We start from the raw sequence: 27,036 nt of genomic DNA on the forward strand, positions 1-27,036 counted from the left end.
TTTTCTGCCTTTTTCAGGAAAGAAGAAGTGGAATATCTCAAAATAAAAATGAGCCACTTTACTTCCCCTTTTACACACAGGTAGAAAAACTCGTCTGAATTATAAAACTGTCCTAATTTCCAAATCGAAATCAGGAATAATTAATTTTCGATTTAGAAATGTCATGAACTTGTTCCCTCTTGATTTAATGATACATTCTGGGCTGCTTTCATAGAAAAGCCTTAACCTTAACCCCGGGGTTAAACTTTTAGCACATTATCAGTTAGACTGACGACTCTTCTATTAGTCGCTTCAATTTAATCGTTATGCAAAATTCGAAATCATCTCCAACTAAACACAAAAATAGAAAAATCGATTTTCATTAGGGGTACATACATGTAGTTTTAGTTTCAAAGGTCGGGAAATCACAAAAAGAGTTTATTTAGCCACTAGAATTTTTTTTCAGAAACGCCCTTAAACAGCCTGAAACCTTAATTCATACAGAAAAGAATATAGTATTCGGGTCGAAAGTTCATTGAGCTTTAAACGACGTATAAATACGTATGAACATATCATTTCGAGTTGAGTTGTGCGAATATTTGTCTAATAATAGTTACTTATCATGCAATTCAATATCATCATGGCTTAAACACCTTCTTGAAAGTTTAACTAGCATATAAAAAGTAGATATAGATACAAGTAGAATACAGCAGAATTAGGCGTTAAAGAATAAGCAACAGTAAAAAGGTGAGTTTTTAATTAAGATTTAAAACTATCTAAAGAAGTGCTAAAACGTAAATGAGTAGGTAACCTAGAGAAGTATTGAATATAATGCTTCAATCCCTATTCCCAAGTTGCTGATGTCATAAGGAGATTATAGAGACGACCAGCTCCTTATAAGATAGAGTGTTAAGTGAAAGTACTTTCTAAACGCGAAAGACGATTTTTTATTCGGGAGGCTCTTGGAAAAACCGAATTACCCGTAATATGGTTTGACGTAGTCTTTCCCCGTCGAATGACTTTTTGATGGATTTTACCTGCAGGGCAAACAAACGGTCGTCACAATAAAACTCGGGCTATCAATTTCCAATATTGTACAAAGGCAGGTTGATGATAAATAACGACTGGAAAGATAACGGAAAGCGCAAGCACACAACGTATTAGTCACCAAACACGAGCGATATCCACAACTTTCCCTTAGTAAATGTGTATTTTCAAGACAATCTTTTGTGATATTTCACACGTTTGGTTTCTTTTCAACACTAAGTTTTGAAATAAAACGCCTTTATGCCACCCTCCTCTCCAGAAAAGTATTAGTCCGTTCAAAATATGCCGACGACCGTGTCTCACCATAAAAAATCTTAGTGATCGTATTTCTAAGGTTTAAATTGCATATATTGTATTTGCGAAGAAAGGTTGTCTTCAGTCGCAGTTAATTGAATCATATTTTCACATGGGATATTGCGTAGCCCGATGTTGAAAAACTGAAGGTCACTTGTGGGTAACCGACACACGTGAGCATTTTGACACTATTGTTCAGTTTGACATTTAGATCTATTTAGTGAAAAATCGTTAGTTGTAAACGATACCCGAATAACAAAGGACAATGTCATATTTTCTCATGACTTTGGCCAAGGAGCCCGAATCAGAAAATATGGATGTATAATCCATCGGTACTGATACTCGACAATTCTTTCGGAAGCCTCAAAACCAGGTTTTATCCAATCAGCTGATCCACTCGTTCTTGATGCCCCCACTTGACATTTCCCATATGCGACTGGCCGTCTCACTAACAAACGCAATCAAGCGTTCCGTCTTGGCTGCGTACAGTTCACAGTTACGAACGATACCTTTAGCCTTGGAATGTCGCTTTCACCGATTATCTGGATAGATAATGTAATCCTGGTTCATTGAAATGATTTAATATGCCTTAAGTCCAATCGTTTATGAAATTCCGCTTGGCCAACACTAAACTGAGGATATCTAGTTATCATTACCTAGTTTAGGTGAAATTGCCAAACATGGTCAAAATCCAAATATCAACAACAACCCGGGTGATGAATTTGTATGAATGAGGGAGCTCTGAAAAGTTTTGGAGAGCGAGATAAAAGCTCCGTGACAGTAATGACGAGCTCTCTGGTGGTGGAGAACATATATGTAAGCCGCAGTGGAAGGATGAATAAGGAATGCTGATTGCCGCATGATATACTAAATTTATACTAATATATAATGATTTCTCGTGAAGATCTTCAATTCTCTTCAAACATTCAAAGATTCTCGTCAAATAAATTATTGACCAGGGGAGGGCAACGTGGCAGATAAGAACAGACTTATATCAGACAGACCATTCCCATTACCGATCGAAGTGGAAAAACCGCTCATAAGACTTTAAGACCCATTTCGCCATGTTTTGAACTCAGGGGATCGGCAATACTGATAGAGCTGAAATGAGGCCGTCTGATACCCGTTGGTGATATTAACTTCGGTGTATCGTAATGGAAGTGAAGTGAAGTAATTCTGAGACATTTGTCTGGTAAACAGTGCGTTCAACGAATATAGACGACGCCATTTTGAAAATCGAAAATCTTCCAGGTGGGCATCCAACTCCGCAATACACTATCTGGCCGGCATCGTGCCCTGGCTGAATCACGATGCAGACGTTCCATTCTCTTCGAGGAAGGATCGAGAAAATTCTTCTTAGAGCACCATCAGCGATCCCCCTACATGCTGCAGGACTCGGTTCATTTACCGCTGCGATGTAACAGCTTCAGATAGCTATCTTCATAATGACGACGCCATCAATCAGTGTTGATAAATAATGGGTCATGTAGGCACACTATGTTATTTTGAATATGAAAGAGACAAACGACACTGATGATCACGGTATGTTCACATATCCGATCTTGTTGACAAGAACTATCTTTGCGCGCACGGAATATTAGTCGCATCGACAAGTAGAAGATGTTGACGTGTCGACGCCTTCTTACGTACATTTATAAGACCTGTCAGTGGTTTGTTTATATTCGGCAACTTTAGCCGATGGACAGAGGAAAAATTATCATGGCAAAATTAAGAAAATGCTATTCAATTTTCCAGAAAATAATATGGTCGTAAATGACAATGGTAGAATATCTGGCGAAGTTACAGAATGCTGTCCACGGCCAATTCATCTGAACAGTGATAGTTTCTTAACACTTAAAATCCGTCCATTGGTCATTAGTAAAAATACCGGTAGCTTTGTTAAGTTAAGGTTATATGAATTAACGACACAGGGGCGCCACGGGTTCGGGGTCCCCCAAAATATCAATGTCCAACAAGAGGGTGAGATTGCTGTGCGCTTTATTCTGGAAACAGCGTTGATGCCGTTTTTAGAATAACTGCACTGAAGGAACTTCGATAATAAAAGAGTCAACGTGAACTATGCAGACAAATCAAATCATTGTGTAATTCGGTTGGCGCGGTGGTGGAATATGAACGGATTAGGTAGCCGCGATAAGACATGCATCAAAAAATTAGCTGCTATCTAAAAGGTAGTTATGTGCGATGAGGCGTGATGTCCACTGGTGATCTCGTGAACGCTTGCTGCACATCACAATTCCGTAGATGAGCCGCAACCAGTGACCGAAAAAATATACGGCGAAAAAAAATTATGGGAGTCGTATCCCTGAACTAGGACGCTGCTTTGAATCAAGAAGATACATCAGATACGTTTGATAACTGCGCCCAGAATAAGAGGTTTTTTGCAACAAAAAATGAAGCGATACTACATTTTCATGCTAAATGGCCAAGCGTCCCAGCTGCTTGACACTTATTAGAAATCATGAAATATAAGAAATATCAAAAACGGCTGTTTTTGACTTAGAGAACTGTTATTACATAAGCATGTATTTTCGTCAATATTCTTGATAACAATTCATAATTGCATTATAAACTAAATTAAATTAGGTAAAAACGCCCAGGCCGTTTTGGTTATGAACATGAAGATGGCGTATCGAGCTTATTAAACTACGCTAAAATCATCACAATATTCCGAGGATAAGCTGCAACCCGTGACCGCAATGGCGAAAAGTTTATGGTAGTTGTATCCCTGAACTAATACGTTGATTTGACTCAAGAAGACACATCAGATACGTTTGATAAATGCGCCTGGAATAAGAGGTTTTTCCTTATCTGCCGTATCAGTTCAATAATCCTCAGTTGCATGCGTGCGCTAATGAAGCAAATTTTCCCTCGAATTACACGTAGTTCCACAAACATTCCTGCGTTTACTGGTCCGTATCAGAGAGCAATTCGGACTGCGCAATACTCCGTTTCACTTGACAAGCGAGACTTGTTTTTAAATCGCCCACGCCTATACGACACTCAAAGAAAATACGTACCAATCTTCTGTATTTACCTAAATCAGACATCTGAAATCCTTTTTGTAGAAAACAACTTTAAAAGCCAGGGATGGTCCTCGGGTTCGATATAAACAAAAGTTGAAGAATCATGTCAAAGAAAGGAAACAAATTCTATTTTGCGTGTTCAAAATAAAAAGGAAATTTATCATTTCGGTATTGATCTGTGTGCGTTTGAAGTCTTGAGCTAACGTCACAAAATACTATATTGTTCATCTGCACCGCATTGGACTTCCGTTAGCGGATAATGTTTGATACAGTTTGATTCAGGGTGGCCACTGACCTGGAAAACTCCGGGAATCAGAAAAATCTAGGAAAAAAAAATAGATGAATTGGACAAATTTTAACAAAATGTCTTATCGACAACGTGTTTCTTGGCACTACATGATGATTCATAAAAAAGGAATAGATTGCAATATTCTAAACCTAGAAATTCCTCGGATTTATTCAGGGAGTTGTGTGTTTTAAAATGGAAAAATCGGGGTAAAGTGGCCACCCTGGTGATTAAATGCCCACTACGAAACGAAATTTATCATCGAAAATGAAAACACAATGCTTCGGTCACTGACTACAGTCCCCAGGTCATCATAGATATCATCCCATTCTACTTTAACACTCCCTACACGGAGAGTCTGGGTGAATGTTTTGAAACCCTATTGCATTTTGGAATTCGATTTTCCGACGAGTTATATCTCATCTAAAAATACTCGAATCTTTTTTCTTAATTCAAAATCAGGAAAAAATCTTTTTCTCGTGTCCTCGGGACGTCGGATTTTCTTTTTTACAATTTCCAATACATAATACACCATGTTTGGAACTAAAATTAGCAGTTATACAGTTATACATGCTGGGCGGTGTGTAACCATGGAGTTGGCGGACAAAATTAGTATAACACCATGCGGTGGCCTAATACTTATACTGATGAGGCGACTATAAAGGCGGCTTTTAATCCATTTTCAAATATACACCGAAGCGTAAAATTCGGCGCCACCTTCCGTAATGCGAAGTGAGAAGAAAAGAACAATTAACCATCGGCACGCCTTGTGAAATCCAATAAGCCGATGTAATTCGCCTATAAATCACTCAGTGTCTGAAAGTTCGCTGTATAGATCTTCGTGAACGGATTCTTCCGATGGATTCGCTCCCCGAATACTTCGGCTATATACCAGATTTTAATTACTGCTTACGGTTACGAAGCAATTAAACCATTTGAAGTACCTTTCGATACGTGTAATAAACACGTTTGGAAAGGATCAACACTGACAAAAGGGTATATCAACAACATTAATAAGATTAATATGTTTTAATATGTTTTCATGCAGGGTGTAAATCTACTGGTAATTCTCAGGAAAATCAATGAATTTAGATCGAACTTTGCCTTGACATTGCCAACGTAGCTGCGGGCGTATGAGATGAGGTGAAACCGTGTGATTTATAGTCAGGCTTAGAGGTTGGCCACGTTAACTAATACGGTTAACTATGGACCGCAATTTCATAAAAGACAATGTATGGTACATTTATGTCATAAAAAGGTGATATCTATCAACGGATAAACATTTTTTCACCGGCATATGTTGGTTTTCCTTTTCCGTGTTTCTTAGAAAGTAACTCAACAAAACCAATTACTAACATCAGAAATTAACAAGGCAATCGTCTTACGCATCGCTCACATCATCAGCTCCCCACCGTGTCTACTCTTTACACGTTGAGCGCTTATGATCATATAGGCGATATAGAAGTAAATGAAATTAGAAGGCAAATCTTTATCAAATATATCACCGCCTGACTAGTAATATGCGGCACTGTGTACGTTGGCCCCGAAATCGACAAAATAATGATCATTAGATTCAATCATTCGATACAATTTGGCTTATTCATACGAGCGGCAATGAGTAATGGCCAAAATACACAACAACGTGATGTGTTAGATTAAAACGAATAGCTGCAAAATAGGCCTATAAACTAAGACAATGTCGTCGTTACGTTATTAATATCTCGACTGTTCTGTTCGATGAATAAATATTCAATGATCTCTTTTTGTACGGTCCTCGCTAGCTTGTTCGGGACCGTGCCGAGCTTTTTTGAGAGGCAGTTCTATTTCAAGATTCAAGAAAGAGGGTACTTTTCGCCGTGAAAGGGTGGACTTTCCTGGATAGATCTTGAATATAAAGTGCCCGGGTACCCGGATAAACCATTTCAGAATGGATAACCTTTCATCTCCAGTTGACTTTTTTTCGGGTGCTCTTTTGATCTAATGATATGTCCTATTTTGGGGATGCACGCTTCCCTGAATTAGACCCTAGATCCGCCCATGTAAGTTAGGGCGTAAACAATAATTATGCCATATAACGCAACATTAGTTACTACTTAGTTCTATTTGGTGAGATTATTTATTCTAAAGTCGGGCGAGCTGTGGACGGCAAAACCGGTAACTATCAGGCAGCGCATTCAACGATTTATTTCGCGTCGGTCTTAAAACAATACATCACTGTCATCGAGTCGTTATGATCGGTCTGTGGAGCATCAGCATATTTATGCCGTTACCCGCGGGAGACGACCAAATCCCAGGCGAAAGGTGCAATATGATGACATTTTGATGAACCGCCGATGCAAGAATCTAGAAAAAGATGCAATTCCCATTCTGGGGCCAGTTGCTCAAAAGGTCCAGCGGATAGATACCATAGTAATACAATGAACTTGTAATTGGGTACCCACAGTGCTACTGAGGCGATTGAAGATTCCACGTATGGCAGGCGAGTATCCGCAAGGTTCGCTAGCAGTAGTTGGTCGTTCGCGTTCGATTTCCTCTGCATTTCAATTAAAAATTTTCTCTTGAATGAATCAGTTATTTAGGGGAAACTAAGCCGATCTCCGAGTAGAAGGATGAAAGTATTGTATATTCGGTGTGCTGTGAGAATGGATTCGGTAGTCTAAAATCCAGTTCAAATGAACTCATTTTGACAACGGACGAGCAACTGTTGAGCAATCAATTTCACGCCATCTGCGAGTTTCCCATTGTCACCATATACTATGTCAAATCTGATTTCAACCACCTTCTGAGCAAAAGGCCCGAGGACATCAGAACTGAAACCATTTACTACTGAGAGTAAGTCGTCAGATTTCTTAGGCGGCTTTTTAATGATTTGCTACCTGTTACCCGCACATATTTTCACGTTTTCGATTGATCTCATTAGTTTTGTCTAGACGATCGTGAAACAGTGCTAATTAGGTGTCTCACGCCGCGTCCCCACGACGCCGAGAAATCGAATCACCATGGCGTCACGCTGTGCATTATAAAGCAATTTGAAGGTTTTCTTCGACAGTATTAGAATGTCTTATCGTGAACGTCCGAGCAAATCTCCACTCAATTCGACGTAAACAGATTGAATAATTAAAACAAAATTAAATCAATTTCTCTCCTACGTATTTCGTATTTCCCCCAATACATCCATTATCTATTTGGAAACGCTACTGACAATTAAGCCATATCAAATGAAATTTTACCGAAACGTCGGACGAAAAAACGTTCAATAAGAACGCCGAAAAAAATTGCTATCCATCTTCCTGGATTTCAGTTGGTTCTCATTTGAACAGACGTGTAGGGACTCGGTCTCCGCGGATGATGGATTAGTAAGGTCTTACGTCAAGGCTCCATACGCATCGAAACTCATTTGTCTTCATGCTTCGGGTGACGAGAAGCGAGGCCATTTGATGACATTCAAATCTATTTTAAGCAGTCTAGATTGGACTCATGCGCTTCTTTGAGCTGTTAGATAAATGTACACATACTAGAAGCAGCGTCCAGTCCAATACGTTTAACAGGCCCGAGTTTGGCATTATAGTGCAATGTGTAGAGTTCCTATTTCAGCGAATCGGGGAATTTAGAAATGTATTAATGCGCAAGCTGAAATAATGAAAGCGAAGTAATATGGAAATAAAAGAAGTTCCATGAAAATGGATCCTCGAGGTTTCGTATTCTTCAGCTGATGACAAGCGATACCCTACATACCGGGGTGATGTCTGTACAGACAGTTGACAGAAACAGCAATACACGCCAGTAAGGCGATGACTGTAGGATTGTTGACAGTAGACACCCTAAACACCAGTTTGGTGATGACTGTACATGACGGTTGAAAGCAGACATCCTACACTAGTTAGAGGATATTGCACGGGACGGTTGACAGGTGACATCCTACACCCCAGTTCCGTGATGACTATACGAGTCGGTTGACAGTAGACACCCTCAAAATCCATGCTTCAATCGGCTATCTGTACTGACAGATAAAGATAATCAACGCTTATTCAAGCATGAACATGCCTGAAGTTGAAAACAGTAAAATAATCACACGGAGGAAAAATGCTCCGGTGAGTGGATTTCGAATCTTATATCTGAAGTGCGTTTGACATTTCGAAATATTAAGTTAACGTTATCTTCCAATCAATCTTCCAACGATTATCTACATACTTGATTGATTTATGAGAAACAATGGAAATTATGAATAAAAATGGCAATAAAAGGCAGATGAAATAATTGCCATACGTCATTTATTGTTGACAGGTTGCCACCTCTGCTCATCGTTTACCTCCCTCTAACCGTCGACTGTCAACAGTCTGCTGTAAACACTGACCGAAGAACGCTGTGTAACTCTATACACGCAGTTAAATGCCGTATATTGGACTAGCGCCACGAATTCATTAACATTTAGATTGAAAGATTGGATCCTTCTCCAAATGAGAAAAAAACCTTGAAAATTCGATTTGTAACTAATAACTAGTTTTTAAGATATACCTGTCCAATAATTCATCTCCGCGTGGCTACAGGTAATCATTTCATCATCCAAATGAAATGCGATCCATCTAAAAACCGTCAATGTGAATGAATGGTGCTATTTGATATATGATCGACGCGTCCGCCGACAAATGCATGGCACGTTGTACGTTGTATGTGCATGATACGACATTCGATTAAAGTTTCGAATGATCGATGCATTTTACCTGTGCATCGATTTTTTTAAGTCGAAGACGCTATAAATGTAAAGGAAATCTCGCCGGAAATTTGTATTGAGCGTTAGCTGCGGCCAGGTAATAAGACTTTCTATATATCGTCCGCCTTAAAAATCAGCACAAGTGATAAGTAATAAGTAACTATGATATTGACATTCATCGCGTATATCCTACAATGCATCTTTTCGACAAGATTGAACTCTTATTTGTTAGCCGCTGTCGTCTGTGTCCAAGACAAGAACATATTATATAGCCTACGCCATGAATGCTAGCAATTGCGAAAACAATGAATAGGCGTATCTATGTCTGACGAAGACCACCTTCATCCCCAGGGTCTCATAAAATAAATCAACGCGCTTTTCTTCCATTGATATAATGACAACACGAGAAACAGAACCGACAGACGAATTTACATACATTTACATGATGGGTTTGTTTAAGTCATACCAGAAAACGATAACTCCCAAGTCCCCGGAGCCCTCTTTTTAGTGCTTTTTGTATTATCAACACACAAAGGTTGTTCCATTCTTTTGACAAATACTTATTCCGCTGACGTTGTCTTAGAATTCCATTTCAGCAAATCGAATTTGCTACTGATAAAGTTGACCTACATTTCAAATTGAGTGAGTTTCATCGATCTTATACGCTGTTAATCGGATGAAGCGATGGTAAGGGGGCTTTCTTCGTTCATTTTCATTTATGCATAACACACTTCGCCCTTGATGAGGCGCCATGCAGAACATGTCTATCGATCTATCGATACTTGATCAATCGAACAAAAAGAGGCGAGAAGGCTTATATCCCACACAACCTCCTTGCGCTGGATTTCTTGAAAATTGTGTAGTTCAATTACGTTCAGTATTTTACCAATCGCGTATTAGACTACGTAATCGCGTAGTATGCGGAAGAAAATTCACCAGGGGCATTCTTTGGGGAATGACTGATGGTATATATGTTGCGTAAAATCCCACGTGTTTAAGAGTGTAAAATCCCATAATTGAATGAATGACTAAAGCTTTTGTAAAGAAAATATAGAAGAACATTTCGGGTGGTTTCTACCACCCTTCTTCAATTTTAACCCTGGGATGCGCTGTGGGTCATATATGACCCCACCTAATTAGCCGGTCATAAATTTAAGAATTGTTGATAGTGGGGTTTCAGAGTTCTTAGCTGAAATTGAATTATCAATTATTATTAGAAATTAAATCTACCACTTCAACCCAAGGGGTCATATGACCAATGGCCAGAAGGTAGCTTGTACGTTGTCAATCAACAAATTGGGGCCATATATGGAACACTGGGCATTAAAGGATGCACTTTTTCAGTTTCTCTGAAAATATTTAGGTACTTTAAACTAATGATGAAGCAGCTTGGGGTTCATATTTGAACCATCCCAAAAAACATGTTAATGTGAAAGTACATCCAAAACTGATATTGATTTGTCATAAGGGACCCAAGATGAACTGAAAAAAAATTAATGTGCAGTTTGCCCTACTGTCAGAAGTATGTTTTGGCGGTTATAGAAACCACCCGCAATATTTCTATGTTTTGAATATATGTTTTAGTCATTCATTCTATTATTGTGGGATTTTACACTTATTGTCTTATCGCGGATATGGTGATCAAATTCATATGTTGTGTGTGATTCACGATAAGTTACCATATTCAAAGAATGGATATAGCGAAATCGACAGAGAAGAGAAGAAGGTCGACCTAGACATTCTTTCACAGCGTAATGACTGCCATTAATTCGCGATTATCTCATTTTGTCTCGTTTGGAAGACGCGGTTCATCGACGGCAATGTTTCAGAATACGACGAGAAGCCTATTTATAGAAGTAAATGACGGCACACCTCGTAAAAATGGATTTCTCGTTACGAGGTTCCCTTAAGAATTTTTATTAACGAATAGGGAATGCCATTGATTCAAAAAATGCGGCGTTCACCCTAGATATGTGTTGATTCTTCTTTTCGTAATTTTTCTGTTCTTGAGATATAGTTAGCTTACATATGTAGAATTGATGATAAAATAAAGCGGTTCTGAAACTGTGTCGACTCTAAATGCACATAGTTTTGTCTCCGTCTTAATTTCATGTATGTATATTTGTTATCGAATGAGTGCACGGTGCTCTTATAACAGTCGCAGGCGGATACGACAGAGAATGATGATTGCGAATCATGTCACCATGAGATCATTTCCAGGAAATGATTACAGAATCTCGACGACACGACGTTGTACTAGTAAACAGATGGAAAACACGTCGTTTAGAGCGTGCAATTCAAATCATTTACTGATATGACCGGAATCATATTTTTCCGCAGGAAACCTTGACGATATGAAGGGAAATCGTATGGACGTAAATCTTTTGCATGAGCAGGGACTCCTTTATGCCGAGGTTAAGAAAATAAGTTTCTAATCTGTTTTTTACATCGATATTTGAATCATGGGCTATAGGATTTTCAACACCTTCATGTGAGATTGGCATTACTTGTACCCCGCGCATTCTCACCGGTAGGGATTCGAACCTGATGGCATCGAGACTCGCCCCGGTACGAAACCCTGCCACGGCTACATGCGCAGCTTATATGGTGTCATTATTAGCCAAATAGAAATCCTGTTTCATTTTAGCCCGGTTTATAGTTTATCAACGAAATTTGCCTCAGTGATTATACATCGAGCAATCTGATAGGTGCCGCAAGTTTTCGCGCGACAAACTTGCGCATGTACCTGGCAGGGTTTCGTGCCGTGGCTGAGTCTAACCAGATCAGGTTCGAATCCCACCGTTTCCCGGCGTTAAGAAAGGATGAGATGAAACCCGGGAAGTGCTGAAGAAAGGACAAAATGTTGTTGTTATGCAGACAGATCGAACGAATTAAAAATCCCCCGTGCCCTCAGCGTGGATTGTAAGCTCATTTCCGATTTGTACAACGAGTCTGGCAATAAAAATGCCACTTTATCGGCGACGTGCGGGTTGTAAACATATAAATCGCTTTCGGTTTTATTTCGTTGGGCGTTCGTTGAGCACGCGCCGTGCTGGTTCTTGGTGTGCTAATGTTCGAAAAACTTGCCTTTATGGCCGACAAATCAGACTATTTGTAGCGTTCGTCACGTCTCTCGCGGCTCTTGCTGAATTACTTTTCACATCTACTGTATAGGCAAAGACCAAAGTCATCATTACCTGAAGTCCCTGATAATCACTTGTCTGTATGTGACATATAGATCGGGTGTCCAGGAAAAAAGAGTGAACAGGCAGTTATGAGCAAGCGATATAGAAAACCCGTATTCATTGAAGATTTTCACCGAAAAATATTTTGGGTATCGCTGCGAGTTTCGGATTTTATATTCAGTTTGGAATATGAAATTGCTATAGCATAACAAGCGTTGTAGCGTTTTTAAGCGAGGATGTAATCTATCTATTTGATATGTTTCGCTAGTGATGGGCTGTGGTACAACACCCGATTTATTTGATGAATGGTTGCTATTTTCGAACTCTGGTGGTGAAGCACCTCCAATGTCCAGTCTTCGGGGAGTGTCGGCGTAAAACGATTATTACGTTTAGCACTTTGTCAATTTCCGTATTAGCATAGAATGGTACATCATCCATAGTGTGGACGTGGAGACTTTCAAGGTTATCTACAATATTTTTTACACGAACACCGACACTTTGCCGACGTCAGACGTAGCTTTGATTTATGGTCGTAAACGTCACACCGTATACCGGACGGTTTGCATTATCGTTATACACTATCGCGAAGGCAAGAAGAACAAAGCGAAGGACGATGGGTGAAACCAGTGCCACATCAGGGGTGGATTCAAGGGAATGTACAGGGGGTGCGCCCCCCTTACAATGCCCATTTGCCCTGAAATCTCATGGGAGAACGAATCATATTAAACTTCTACCCTCAAAAGTTTAAATCCATAAGCTTGTTCCCTGTATTTTCACAAATGACTTAATTTTTTCCGATGAGCTTTCTTTCAGAACGCCCTCCTGATTATATGATACGCATTTTATGGATGCAACCCTCCCTGAATCAGACCATAGATCGGGCCCTACACTAGCCCGATACATAAAGTAACTTGCCGTAATAAGCTCGCCTTAGCCTTATAACAAATATAATCAAGTGTGAAGGCGGCACCTCTGGTCGAGCTAATTTGAGCTCACGACGGCTCAGAGCAAGCGGCGCTTTTTTCTGTACGACCGAAAATCAATTTTAATAGACCTTGTTGATGCGCCGTCAATTGGATGTTTGATCGAAAACTACTTCCCAATCTCTCTCCAACTGACACGACAGTGAGTAGCGTTTGATATACATCACAGTGCTCGTCTAACGTAACAAAAAATGAAAATCGACGAGTCAATTTTACAGATACGATCGCCGCGGAATATCGCTAGATTTATGAGTTTTCCACGTACACGAGGATAACAACGATAAATGAGACGGAGCCATTCATAAACTAATCAGCCTAATACAGCTCTTCCACCATTAGTCGTCGAAATCAAAACGAACCCGATGCTTAAAACTGAAAACTATCTTCGTTTTTCACTTTTGACCGATAAAGAAATGGTTACGGTGTGCGACTGTTTTATATGATTCGGTACTAACGGTTGAAGTGCGCGGAGACGTACCTATGCGCCATGGCCGATTTGGTTTCCTAGCACAGCGGAAAGGTTTCACGCATAAGTGTTTGGTAAGATTTATCAATTGCGCCCATGTTTATTCCACTGTTTAGGCTTGTTGACACGAATATGGTGTATAGTTTCACTGATTTGGAGTGGGTTATATACTCTTGTGGTAGATTGATTAGCTCGATAAAGCCGTTGTTGAAAAACCACCTCGATTCGTGGCACAGGCAGAATATATATGACAAGTCTCCACGTTCTAACGAACGGGCTATAAAATGTCAGCGCAAGCTTGAAAACGACATCGATCAAAAATCCCCGCGTTCGAAGGCTGTGAAAACGGTGTTGAAATCAAGAGGTCCGGATTCGGAGTCCAATTTTAATTGAATCAAGCGGCGCCTTAAATGACAAGGTGAATTGATATTCCAGATTTTATGAGTGTGTATTCTGGCCATAACATCTGATCATGGAGGTATAAACTAGAATTTATACGTCCATGATCTGATAATGGATCACATAAAATAATATTCAACAGTTGTGTACAGGGGCATAACGTGGCTAATCCATCCCTTTTATGCCACCGTTGACATTGAAATATCCCAACGAATCATACATTGCTATCATATCTTTACAGGAAGGCCTACGCCATATCGGCCATCTTGTGACCTTTTACTAGCGTTGTACGCTTGGGCGAACTTTCTTTTTATCGAAGGTCGAACTAAGTGAAACCGAATGTCAATTAGTCGAAGGTATAATAGTCCGGATGTAGCGAACCACGCAACTCAGTACGGTCGCTGAACACCAGATCTAGTCCAAGATGGCCGACACCATGAAACTCATTAAGACCGAACTATAGTGCGTTCGGTTATTAGCCCCGACCACTAGTCGACTAACTGCGAAAATGAAGTTCGCCAGAAATTCGATCATCATTTATATTTTGTCGTGCATTGGGTTGCGTGTATAGGTCGGTTCCAAACCACGTTTGTTTTTCATATACTGCGCAGATTCGGTATCATTATCTGAGTTATATTCTCGAAACGTTCTTTCACGTTGAGAAAAATACGGAGAACTCCTTAACGATGTTTCTTCATGCGCATCAACACGTCCTTGCGCGCGTGATGAAATGTCGATGATTTGAATATTTCTCTTATATTCGCGCGGGTTATTATTGGTTTCGTCGACTGTGACACAAGAAAAACGACGGTCTGATTCTTCCACTGCCTTTGACACCGAGATGGATTTCTTCCTATGAATGAATCAACAACTCTTGCGGAAAATGATGGACTCCGCTATGAGTACCGTATACGTGATTTGACTCGGTGAAATTTGCCATGTTTTCAAGTAGTCCCTACATGATTACGAGTCATCGACTGCGCTACGGGATTTTCTTTTCAATTTCATGATACGGATTTACTGGAGGCCTCTGTTTGTCGTTCGAAAGTTTGTCGTATAAGGCCGCCTGAATGTAGAGCTTTGTGAATTGAATGTTCTTCTGAATGATACACTCTTTTGAAAGAAAACGAATACTTTCTATAAATAGATTTGTTCGTCTTTACAGTTACATCATGATTAACATGACATCTAAATTTTTGTAAAAAGAATCCATTTGAAAATCCCTTCATCATAGAATATAAAATGATCATACCAAACTAATGGTAAAACGAGAAAACCAACTTAAAAAGTCTATTCACGCCTTCAAAAATAACACATATATTTTGTTTAATATTGTCAACAATGATATAATATGAATCATACTAACAATATATAAAGTTATTTTGGATTTGAGTACATCAATAATTGAATTGAATTGCCCCGCAACCAGTCTAGTCCCGATATATTGATGACGTAGGGCACATCCTCTCAAGAATTATTATTGAAATTTTATCAAAAATAAAATTAAAAGAGTCAATGAATATACTTAAATTACAAAATGAACGCATATATTCACAACTGTGATACCTATTTTGAAACGCCAATATCTATGACGTTGTGCACATCTATTCACACAGAACCCTTTAAGTAACGCATGCTAGGTATCAATGTATATAAACATTATTGTAACGGTTTTTACGGCGTCGAAAAAGAATTTCGCTTCACTGAGCTGAAGGTAGACAGTTTTTGGGGCAGAGTTGTTTACTAGTGTGCATTCACTCGGAGAATTGCGGGTCGTGGAGAAAGTCAGAGTCCAATTAACACGTTTTAGAAATTGTAGATTGATGTCGAGTTTAATTTTCAACGCTCTAATCAATTTTGATATCGGCTTGACGCATGTGTGGTGATTTATCAAACATAAAGCGCAGTAGAAGCGATATCTGCCGACAGCGAATATTCCGGCAAAGGACGAAGAAACAGCTTTCGTGTGCGAAAATGATTCTCTCTATTCAAGGTTATTATCGCCGCCGAATGCAAACTACGAACTGACACGTCACGTATCGCTGTTTTATCCAATTCATTTTATTATGAACGATGAGGTATCATGAATTATACGGAATGATTTAATGAACAGCGGCCAGTCGCGCGCAGTCAAGGCTTTGATTTGAATATTTCGATCGCTTATATCGGTTCCACAATCAATCCAACAGCAGAGACCAATCTTAAGACCATTCTAGAAAACTGTGCGAATCGTAATATTTCCTGCTATTTTGCGTATGTTGATTCTATACGTCGGTCATCCTCTTCCTGCAGAGATTGTAACCCGATGACATCAAGACTCGCCCCGGCACGGAACCCTGCTACACTAGCCCGAGTGCGCGGCTATGGGCAGCTTAGATGATGTCATTAAAGCCAATCAGATATCCCGTTTTATTTTATCCCGGGTTTTACCATTGCAGTTTTTCCGTGACATTTGCCTCAGCGATACTATAAAACGAGCAATCTGATTGGTGTCGCAAGTTTTAAGGCGGCAAACCTGCGCATTTACCTGCGCACACGGTCTAGCGTGGCTGAGTTTCGAACCGTGGCTGAGTCAAGCGATGCAATCAGGTTCGAACCCCTGCTGGGGGAGGATGACGTCTGTGGTTGTACACGTCAGATAAATCGGACGAAAACACACGTTGTCTGGTCGGATTTTCCGTATTTACTGGGCAGGAAAGCTATCGTGGTTACAGTGTTATTATTCGAGGGAAGGCGATCTGTAAAATTGATACGCATCGACCATTATAACATGGATAATTGCTCAAAGAAGCCGGGATTTGCCCCGACGCTACCCGCTGTTTATGTACTTCCGTCCATAATTAGGCTAGGATTCCGACCGATTCACTGGCAAAATTGACAGTCTGGATATTCATAGACGAAATACTTATTTGATCAACAACCGTCAATATTTTAGCGAGCCGCTCAGATGAGAGCAAATTAACCTGTATCGAACACAACCGCCCAATTTTACCATTCCGTACCATCACCATTTAATGGTGACGTATACACAAAGCTACCAATAAACATGATAATCGGTATGATTTGACGGTGCTTGGATATTCCGCCAGATGATCTTTAAGATAAATTACATTTCTCCGAATAAAAACCCGGACCTATTGAATTGGGCGAATATACGCGCCGAAATAAATTAGAATATAGATGTCCGCTAAGGCTCAGTCCGAATGGAGTCATTGGGTTTGTTCAACGGGTGAATACGATACAACATCGTTTGCAACGGCATCAAAACAAGATATCAACACCGGTGGAAAAGAAAACTCACTTGGAAGTTTATTGCCACCTTGAAAAATAGCACATATATGATGCTTCATATTATCGACAATGGATAATGTAATATGAATTATATGATAACAAGGATCAAAGATTTGAATATCGATAATTGAATCGAATTGACCGGCAACCAGTCTAGCCCCGTTATATCGATGATAGTTCACATCCTCTCAAAAATGATTATTACGATTTATCGAAAAAAGTATGTATGATATGAAATATACTTAATTACAAACATGACAAAATTCAATTAATTGTTATTTTGAAACGCCAATATTGAGGACGTAATACACATCGACTCACACAGAACACCTTAAATGCATGACTAAGAAGTATCAATCAATGTGTATAGAAATTATTCTAACGGTAACACGGCGTCAAAAAAGATTGAGTTGACGAATTGCTGGATGAACGAGGCACTTTCATTTTACATAATGATCCTGCATCGCTAGTTTTAATTGAGTCATTAATTGAATTTTGTTTCCACGGAGATGGCTGCGTGTATTAATTAATGAATGTTCGCTCAACCAAAAAATTAGGAACGTTAATTCTACCGGTTGCGAAAGAAGAAATGTGTTAAAAAATCAGTCCAAGTTATTTCTCTATTGATACTCGCCAACCAAGTATGATTTAAATATATATTCACAGGTCAGAGTGGAGTGCGTGGATTCAAAGAATCGATTACGTTGCGTCTAGACAGTAGATTAATGGGCCGATTTGTTGTCCCATCGTGTTTAAACGAAGGAATAACATTCGCGTGATGGAACTTGAACAGGGATAATACACCCGCGGTTTAACGGCCTGCATGCACGAACGCGCTGAGCTTTTTGAGGGGCAGTTCTATTTCAAGAACGAGGGTACTTTTTCAAAAGGGATGAAAAAGGGGTGGCACTTTCGTATTGAAAAGCGGAGATCTTCAAAATGTGTTTAATATGATCCTTTTGATAACCTGAACTTAAACAACGTCTCATTTATGATTTCTATGATTAGGATTACTTTTGATTTTCCAACAAAAAAAAACATGAAAATTGTATCCAAATTTCAAAAGATCTCGACCCGAATTCGTTGAGACCACTTTTTGAAGGGCACTTTGAAAATTTTAGGTTGGTCGTTCACTTTGCCCGAACCGAAATTCTTATAAGGATGGAATCAATGGATTTTGCCTCCTCGGCGTTTTGATAATCAAAGCTTCAGAATTTATGTGATAATGTTTATTCTGTGCCTTACGTGTTAATTTCGTAATACAATATATAATATATACACATACTATCAATCCGAAGAAAGATTTCTCGTCGTCGGTCATTTCGCCATCAACCTGTGGGTAAATAATGAGTCACAGACGTGCAGGCGATAAGTCGTCTGCAACAACGCAAAACCAGCGAGAAATAAGCCGCCGAGCGGCAAATGCAATAAGGCGCAGCGATCATACTTTGATTTCCTGTCGTGACAGATTTTGTTGGATTTACCGAGGTGCTGATATACTGCCAGATCAGGCAGATTAAATAATAATAACTTCAACACATCACATAACTTCAGGGCAACCATCAAGGCGGCCGCATCGCGACTCAATATACAATAAAGCGACGTGGTTTCATTTAGTTCACCGTCTGCTGAAGTCGTCTCCGCGCGTATTGAGAGAAAATTCGTGATCTTCTATTGTAATAATCGCTGTGTCAGGTTGAATTTGTACTTTCCCAACACTGCGAGGTAACGCCGATAGAAACCCCCAATTCGATTTTCTCATCAGTGTTACGTCGCAGATAAACTAAGCTGACAAGAAAAGTGGCTGATGCTGAAAGAAAAGCCGCACGCGTCCGTCCTCGAGTAACAAATATGCCGCCGAAGTTTCTAAATGAATATCAAATGAAAAATTTAAAACGTATAACTCTGGCTAAGATTTCTGTTTGGCTAATAATGACTACATCTGAGCCGCGCTGTCGGGTTAATCAGGTAGGGTTTCGTGCCGTGGCAGTCTCGATGTCCTCGGGTTCGAATCCCTGTCGAGGGAGGATGTGTGTAACTCCTATACGCATTCGGGAAATGGCTGTCACGCCGCTCGCTATCCATCTCTTTCTTCCGCACGCGACAAGCGCAATCATCAACGCCGATAGTTATAGTTTTCAAATTGCAATAACGTCGATATCGGTCCGATAACTCATCGGTGACGTTTATATCTTATTAATGAAAATCCTCACAATTTCGGCTCATAAGGGTCGTAGTAATAAAACTCTCCTTGCTCGACACACTGTTTCGTTTAGCGATGGCAGCAAAATAGCGGCGTCGCATGCTTTTATGATATTGGTGATTTATCACGGCGAAGATGAAATAGCTGAAATTGGTCATTAAAATGTCAAGGGAAATGTTTTATGCGCTATTTTCTACAAAATACTGGGAAAATTGAAAGATGAATAGCGAATTATCAGTTGTTTTCATGCACTGATTATAACCGCGCAGCAGGATCATGGCGAGGTGTTGTGTTCGGTGCTCAGGTAACTGATGATACTGCATTCATATGCCGCCTACTACTTATTGCCTGCAACAAATCTGAAACCTTCAATACCGTTAATCGACACAGACCATTCCTTTATTTCTCGCTTGATGCTAACGACATAAGTATTAATGATATTTTTTTTCATCTTAAAATAGGGATTGATCCTGTTATTTATTTGGTTGGTAAATTTCGTTTGAATTTTCTGATTGAGTGTCCCTTACAAACCCACCACACCTGCCGGGAGCCGGGTTTGATTTTGAAATCGGAAATCGAAGTACAGCTATAGTATTGATGATATTAATAGTAATAGTAATTCAATTTCCATAGCGCTCTTTTCACTGTGAAACAATGTTCAACGGCGCCTTCCATTGAATCAGTATCATTAACCCCAGCCTATGACACTAACTATTTATCTGATTCAGTCATCTCTCCCTGGAGAGAAGTAACATCCGAGCAGTTGTTGGGCGCTCAGGGGTCCGAAAAATATCTGCTTTTATTTCGGTGGTTTCTTCAAATTGCGGCATCATTGTAAACGCACCCAAATATGCGAAAATACATCAAATTCACGAAGTTTTGTTGTCGAAACGTTGTTATTGCTCTGTCATGGTAAGCGCCCATTATGGTAAGCAGTGTATATATACCATGGAAACTACTGGGATCGTGTGCGATGTTAACATATATTTTCAGAACGTGTGACGAAATCAAATCATGAAATCATGTTTTAACAACGTTCGTTATTTTGGCCTTAACCTATCCGTATTTTCTTTCGAAATTCCTTTCTCGAATGATTGATGTTTTATCAGAGGAGACGGGTCTATTTTCTGCGGTAATTTTTGCAATTCAAAACTCATTCTTACATTCCGTTTTTTTCTCGTCGGTGGTCGCGTTATTTCAAATATTTGCAGAATGCAAATGTTGAAAATTTCTAGGTATATTAATTATACAGTCCGCTCGTGTTTTTATAAACGCAATTTCGTTTGTTTGAAACTGACGCAGCTGTTTTACAGTAAGAAACCTGTCAGCTCACCGATCCGAGAACTACACTAACCGCCATATTACGCTGAAGAATATCTCCAACGCACAAGAACGTTTACGCAAAAAATGCAGGCCTTCGGGAAAACGCCGACGGAAGTCTAAACGTATACGTTACTTCTGTCTGTCAATGAAATGTCAAGGTCACTTCGTTGATATTGGTGCAAAGTGGATTTGCCGATTAATCGCATACATTTGGTAATTGACATGCGTTTGAAATACTTCTTTGAAAGTAAACTGGATTTTGTGTCATTTCATTGAGCGGATTTTGTTACAGACTATCATCATTTCTAGAAAAAAAGTACGTGGGAAACTTAACTGCTACCACCGAAACCTGTGCGCGATAAATCGTTCTATCTGGTATAAGAATAAAGAATCAAATCTAAAACAAAACATGCCTACGAATAAATGCGCCTACAGCAACCAAGTCTGTAGTGCTATAAAAAACCTCAAAATCCAATCATAATTTATCTAAATAATTCAAATTTCAATCGTCACCAATGTTTGGAAGAATTACGTTGATTTTTTAGAGCTGAGTAGAAAATCAACAAATGGATATCGCGATATTGCCATATTGTTTACCTTCTGCCGCAAATCCCGCAACATTGTGGATATATAGCAAACCAATATTATTCATTTTTACAAAACGTACTTTCTTGATTTGGCAGTTTCATTTTTGGAATAACTATGTCATGGTAGACATAGATTTGATCTGCATAAATATAGCTTTTAAAATATCAGAGTTACATTTTTGAAAAATAGCATTTTATCAATCATTTTATATCTGAGATTATTTTCTTGTTTCTCTTTGTACCATTTATGACTGCCAAGCCTAGTTACTCTGGTCTGAGAAGCTTTGTTCTCATAGTATCTTAAAGTCAACAAACCACAACATTTGCCTAGATACTTAATGGTGACACTAATTACAAAGTTTGTTTTCTTGGCAATCTGGCATCTATCCGTTGTCAGAGCCCAAGTACCTGGATCCTCCAATCAGATGAATCTTTGCTAGATTGGGTTTGTAGGTGGAGCCAGAGTCATCAAGGTCCAGCTCAGGCCTAGCTGGGTTATTCTGACTTTGGATTTCATCAAATAAACCCAATCTGCAATTAAAGATTCACTCTCGTATTTTCATTGGATTTTCAGGTAAGATATTTAGTACACTTTGTTATTCATAGTGTTTCCATTTATTACAACTTAGCTTAGGCCTAAAACAATATAGTATAATTTGTCTGCTATATTCTCGCCTCCCCCGAGTGAAGTATTCTACCGATCCTTATGGATCTCCATTATTAAAGAAATCGAATGTAAATTAGAATTACAAATAACTGAAATTAGTTGCTTTAAACCATGCAAGACGCATATATTCGAATTACAAACTAAAACTTAAGCTGGCAATTTGAGTACTCTGTGTATATATATATACATATATATATTTATATAATTAGTCAACAAGGTGTTATGACGATATGATATATAATCTCAGTAATTATTAGTATAATCATGTATATTCAAATGTATAAACTATGACTTTTAATATCTTTTTATTCTGACTTTGGATTTCATCAAATAAACCCAATCTGCAATTAAAGATTCACTCTCGTATTTTCATTGGATTTTCAGGAATTTCAGGATCACAAAACATAATTATAACCGCGGTGGTTCATCCCAAAAACCTCCGCATTAAAGATACATTGATTACACAACTCATGAAAATAGTACTAAATGCTTGCACTTGTTTCGTTTTTGTTTCATTTACGGGTAATTTATCTCAAAGCTGTGGGTTCTTTCTGAATGTAGATGTAATTCACAGACTGTATTCGCGTTAGCTTTAGGGAAAATGTCATAGATATCGGCGTTTTTGGTCGAGCATCGGTGTTTTTGGTCGAGCCTAATTTGGCACGGGCAAAACTTAGAGGATGCCTGACTTCAAGAACTTTTCCTGATTAGGATCTGACCAACGATGAGAATTACATGTACTTTTACACCAAATTAAGCCTTATTCGCGATTAAATGTATGATTTGATTTATTCGTTTTTTTAAAGCTTTCAATGTAAGTAAAGAGCATTATTATTCAAAAAGAAAGCCGTGTCATAAGTTCTGTTCGCTTTTGCTCTCTAAGGACGATCGTAGTTTCTGGCGGAGTCGACTGACTGCTGTGACGGCAGACTTTTACTTCATCTAAACGCTCTCTAATGGAAGAACCGTTAATAATTCACCAGTTCACGGCAAGCTGTCTCGAAACATCCGTCAGCTAAATAAGTAATTACTCGACGCGTGTTTTCGATGCTTCTTCTGCTTACCTTTGACATCGCTGATCTTCGCCCCGGCGAAGATTTCATCCGCTTTTCAATCTTGAATGCCGGCACGAAACAAATAACTCATTACGAATGTAACACCTTTCGTCAAAAGGTTAGATAGAATACGTTGACGTTTTCAAACTTCTCGGTCATAGACATGAGGTATGACGTAGTCTTGGTTTATATTTCACATGTTTGTGCTGTTAATTAAGCTGTGATTCAAAGGCAATGGTGCACTCGCGCAGCTATTGTGGCAATCGAGGATTCCACGTATGGCAGGCGAGGATCCACCCGATGTCGCTAGTAGATAGTCGGTATTCCCACTTTTGATTTATCCTATATTACTTTTCTATTAAATGAATCAATTATAAATGAAACTATGCCGACGTTTGAATAGAATGATTCATTTATTGTATAATTGGTGGGTGCATGAATAATATATGGATTCGGGAGTCAAAAATCCACTTTTGACAACTGAAGACCTTTTACCCGTCACGCCATCTGGTGAGACAGCTGGCTATGCGGATCCCCATTGTAAAGTATGATTTTCAATGAAAATCACACCAATGGACTGTAATAATTGCTAAGTAATTAACGAACTATTTTGGTTCAAATTTCACATCGGAGATTTTTGCTAATGATAGCACCAAAATATGTAGGGCATTCATCGCGGTAATTAATTGATACACACGTATCAATGACTTTGATTGATCCATCGACCGTTACTTTTTTTTACTGCGCCATAAAATGATACAACCATAACCAGTATCGTTCGCAATGTTTTACAATGGCGTGGCATATTCGTGCCGAAGCCAATGCTCCTCGATCGCTTGCTACCCGCAGACTTGTCACCAAAGTTAAAAAACCTATTTACAGTTGAGATGATTGATCGCAAAAACAATGTATCGGTAACAACGCTAAGCCGGGGAGAACTGACGTGCCACACAATCACATCATTAACGGATCTGTTATTTGATATCATAATCCACCCTCTAAAAAATGCGCTTACAATTAATACCATTCATACGCGGCAAATCACCGAGTGTGCAATGTACATAATTTTAACTAAAACCGGTCTGTGTTCGGACTTTTTGACGCCGTAAAAACCTTTACAATAGTGTTCATATTAGTACATTGATACCTAGTATCAGAAATACACAATTGACGTAACTTTATGTATTTCTGCTAGTACGCGTTACATAAGGGGTTCTATGTGAGTCGATGTGCACTACGTCATCAATATTGGCGTTTCAAAATTAGAATTACAATTGTGAGTTTTGGCGTTTGATTTCTAATAGAATTGATTTCACGACTCTTATTTTATTTTTAATGAATTCTAATGATTGTTTTTAGAGGATGTGCGCTACGTCCTCAATATATCAAGGTTCGACTGGTTGCCGGTCAATTCAATTTGATAATCGAGACATTAAAATCCAAAATAACTTTATTGATCCTGATTTTTATCACATTATTTATTGTCGACAATATCAAGCGATATATGTGTTACTTATCGAGGCGCCAATAAACTTTCCAGTTAGTTTTATTGTTTGATATATTCGACTTGGCGTACGATAACAAATTGCACACATCGAGCTGATGACGTCATTCATATACATATACGTCACGAATGAATGGGTATTATGCGGAAAGCAAAGTATAAGTTGTTGAGAAAATAAGAAACCAGCTCATTCTACAATCGATCGGGTTAGTTGGTGCGAAAGTATCCAATCAACCTACGAATAAGCGAATCGCTGCCTGCTTCCAGTGACTTCGTTACTAGTTACCTCGAAAGTAGGTCGAATCGCCATCATATTCGCTTCGATTCGCGTCGCCATCAGCCGTAATATATGATCTATCATCATAAACCAATTCGAACGTTGTTGGCTCGAAGAGATGCGCTGATAAATGGGAACCAACCGATCGGTAAATTTGCGTGATTTCGTCGTCTTTTTACGCCATCAACGGTATCGTCACGATTAATTTCGCCCGTCTTAACGGAAACAGAATAAAATCCGACGCGAAAAAATACGACAGCGCGCATATGAATGAATGAATGCGCGCAGCTAGAAAGTCGACGTCTCCCCCAGTCGTCATCTTTTATTAGACGCCATTTTTTTCATTCTAATTTGCGCTTGTTTTCAATGAACTCGAGCGTCGATTTAACTTTGAAATGAGGCGCGTTCGTGCTGAAAAGCGCTGAATGCGACAAGGAATTCGTGTAACTCCGCAACTGCGAACACGATCAAGCCGATTCAATAATAGATTCTCTTCGCACGTTTAGCTTCGCGATCTATTCACTCGCCGGAGCGCGCACTTTTTGTTTTCATTTCCCCGATGAAAAGAAAAAATTAAATCCAGAAAAATATTGACGTGATTACCGTCGTCAAATAGACTGGATTCGAATCAATCATTCTTTGCCACAATGTCAGATTATCGAATTAGACGAATCGATTGAGAAAAAAACGAATCAGTCCGCGGAGATTCGGATTAAATGTTCAGTGCATTAGCAAATGGCTGAAACGTACTTTAAACAATGCTGAGAAAAGACTTCTCGACAGTGAGTACGTGTGATGTGAAAAAAATGTCTTTCATACCACTCCGTTAGAAAATGTCAATCAAACTTTGTGCGGGCGATCGATTTTTGAGGGGATATGACGTATATCATATCGAAAGAGGCTACGGGGAAAATTTGCATACATACCGAGAGAGTAGATAATGCATTGTATTCGTATAATTTGCACTGACAAGACATGTCGGACGCAATTGACAGTACCATCCATCAATCAGTGTTTGAGATTCACTAAACTCCATCATCGGTTCGTGGACAACCGTTCTTTGGGTTTTATCGTCTGGTATAATGTCTTAACGATCGATATATCCGGAGACGGCCATCAATGACAGAAGACATCTCGGTGGCGAGTTCCTTTTCTTCTGTACACAATGTTTTCCGAATACTCAATGAGAAAATGGACTTTTGGCCGTATTGTAATCCGGTGATAAATTAATCGGATCAGAAGCGTGTACGCCGATTCTTCGGGCTAAATTGCTATGTTATTCTCATATCAAATTCCGGATAGTGCGCTAGAACTTGTGATCGTTTTGCTTAAATCCACCGATACTTATCGTAGTAATCATCTTCTATTGATTATCTAGACATTTTTGTTATTTGCTGGATTTTCTGTTTGTAAATGTCTCTGCCGGTCTTAAGTCCGTGTATCGTCGTCAGCACGGAATACCGAGCTACGTCTTACTAATTCATATCCATTCACTAATTTGTTTTTACCCCCAAAGGAATATGGGCCAAACTCATCCGGAAATTCCCTTCGACCGGTTCGATGGATACCAACACAAAACTAGGGTTCTGCCGTCCGATATCCATTCATTCAGTAACTGTCTCCCCCGAGGCTGAAAATTGCGGTTTCTTTTATACAAACTGATGGTACGTCATCGTCGTAGTCATTCAGTAGCCGCGATCACACGGAGACGATTTGGTCCGCGCCAAATTGGCAC

The 27,036-nt window shown here is 39.3% G+C and overlaps 1 protein-coding gene across 1 annotated transcript in view; it reads right to left on the reverse strand.

Annotated features, from left to right (window-relative positions):
• The window catches only part of LOC141902053 (histamine H1 receptor-like), a 51,043-nt gene that overhangs the window by 1,780 nt on the left and 22,227 nt on the right, over positions 1 to 27,036 (reverse strand). The window lies entirely within an intron of this gene.

The sequence above is a fragment of the Tubulanus polymorphus genome, chromosome 3 (genome assembly GCF_964204645.1).
Source record: "Tubulanus polymorphus chromosome 3, tnTubPoly1.2, whole genome shotgun sequence".
In the NCBI taxonomy this organism is placed as follows: Eukaryota; Metazoa; Nemertea; class Palaeonemertea; order Tubulaniformes; family Tubulanidae; genus Tubulanus; species Tubulanus polymorphus.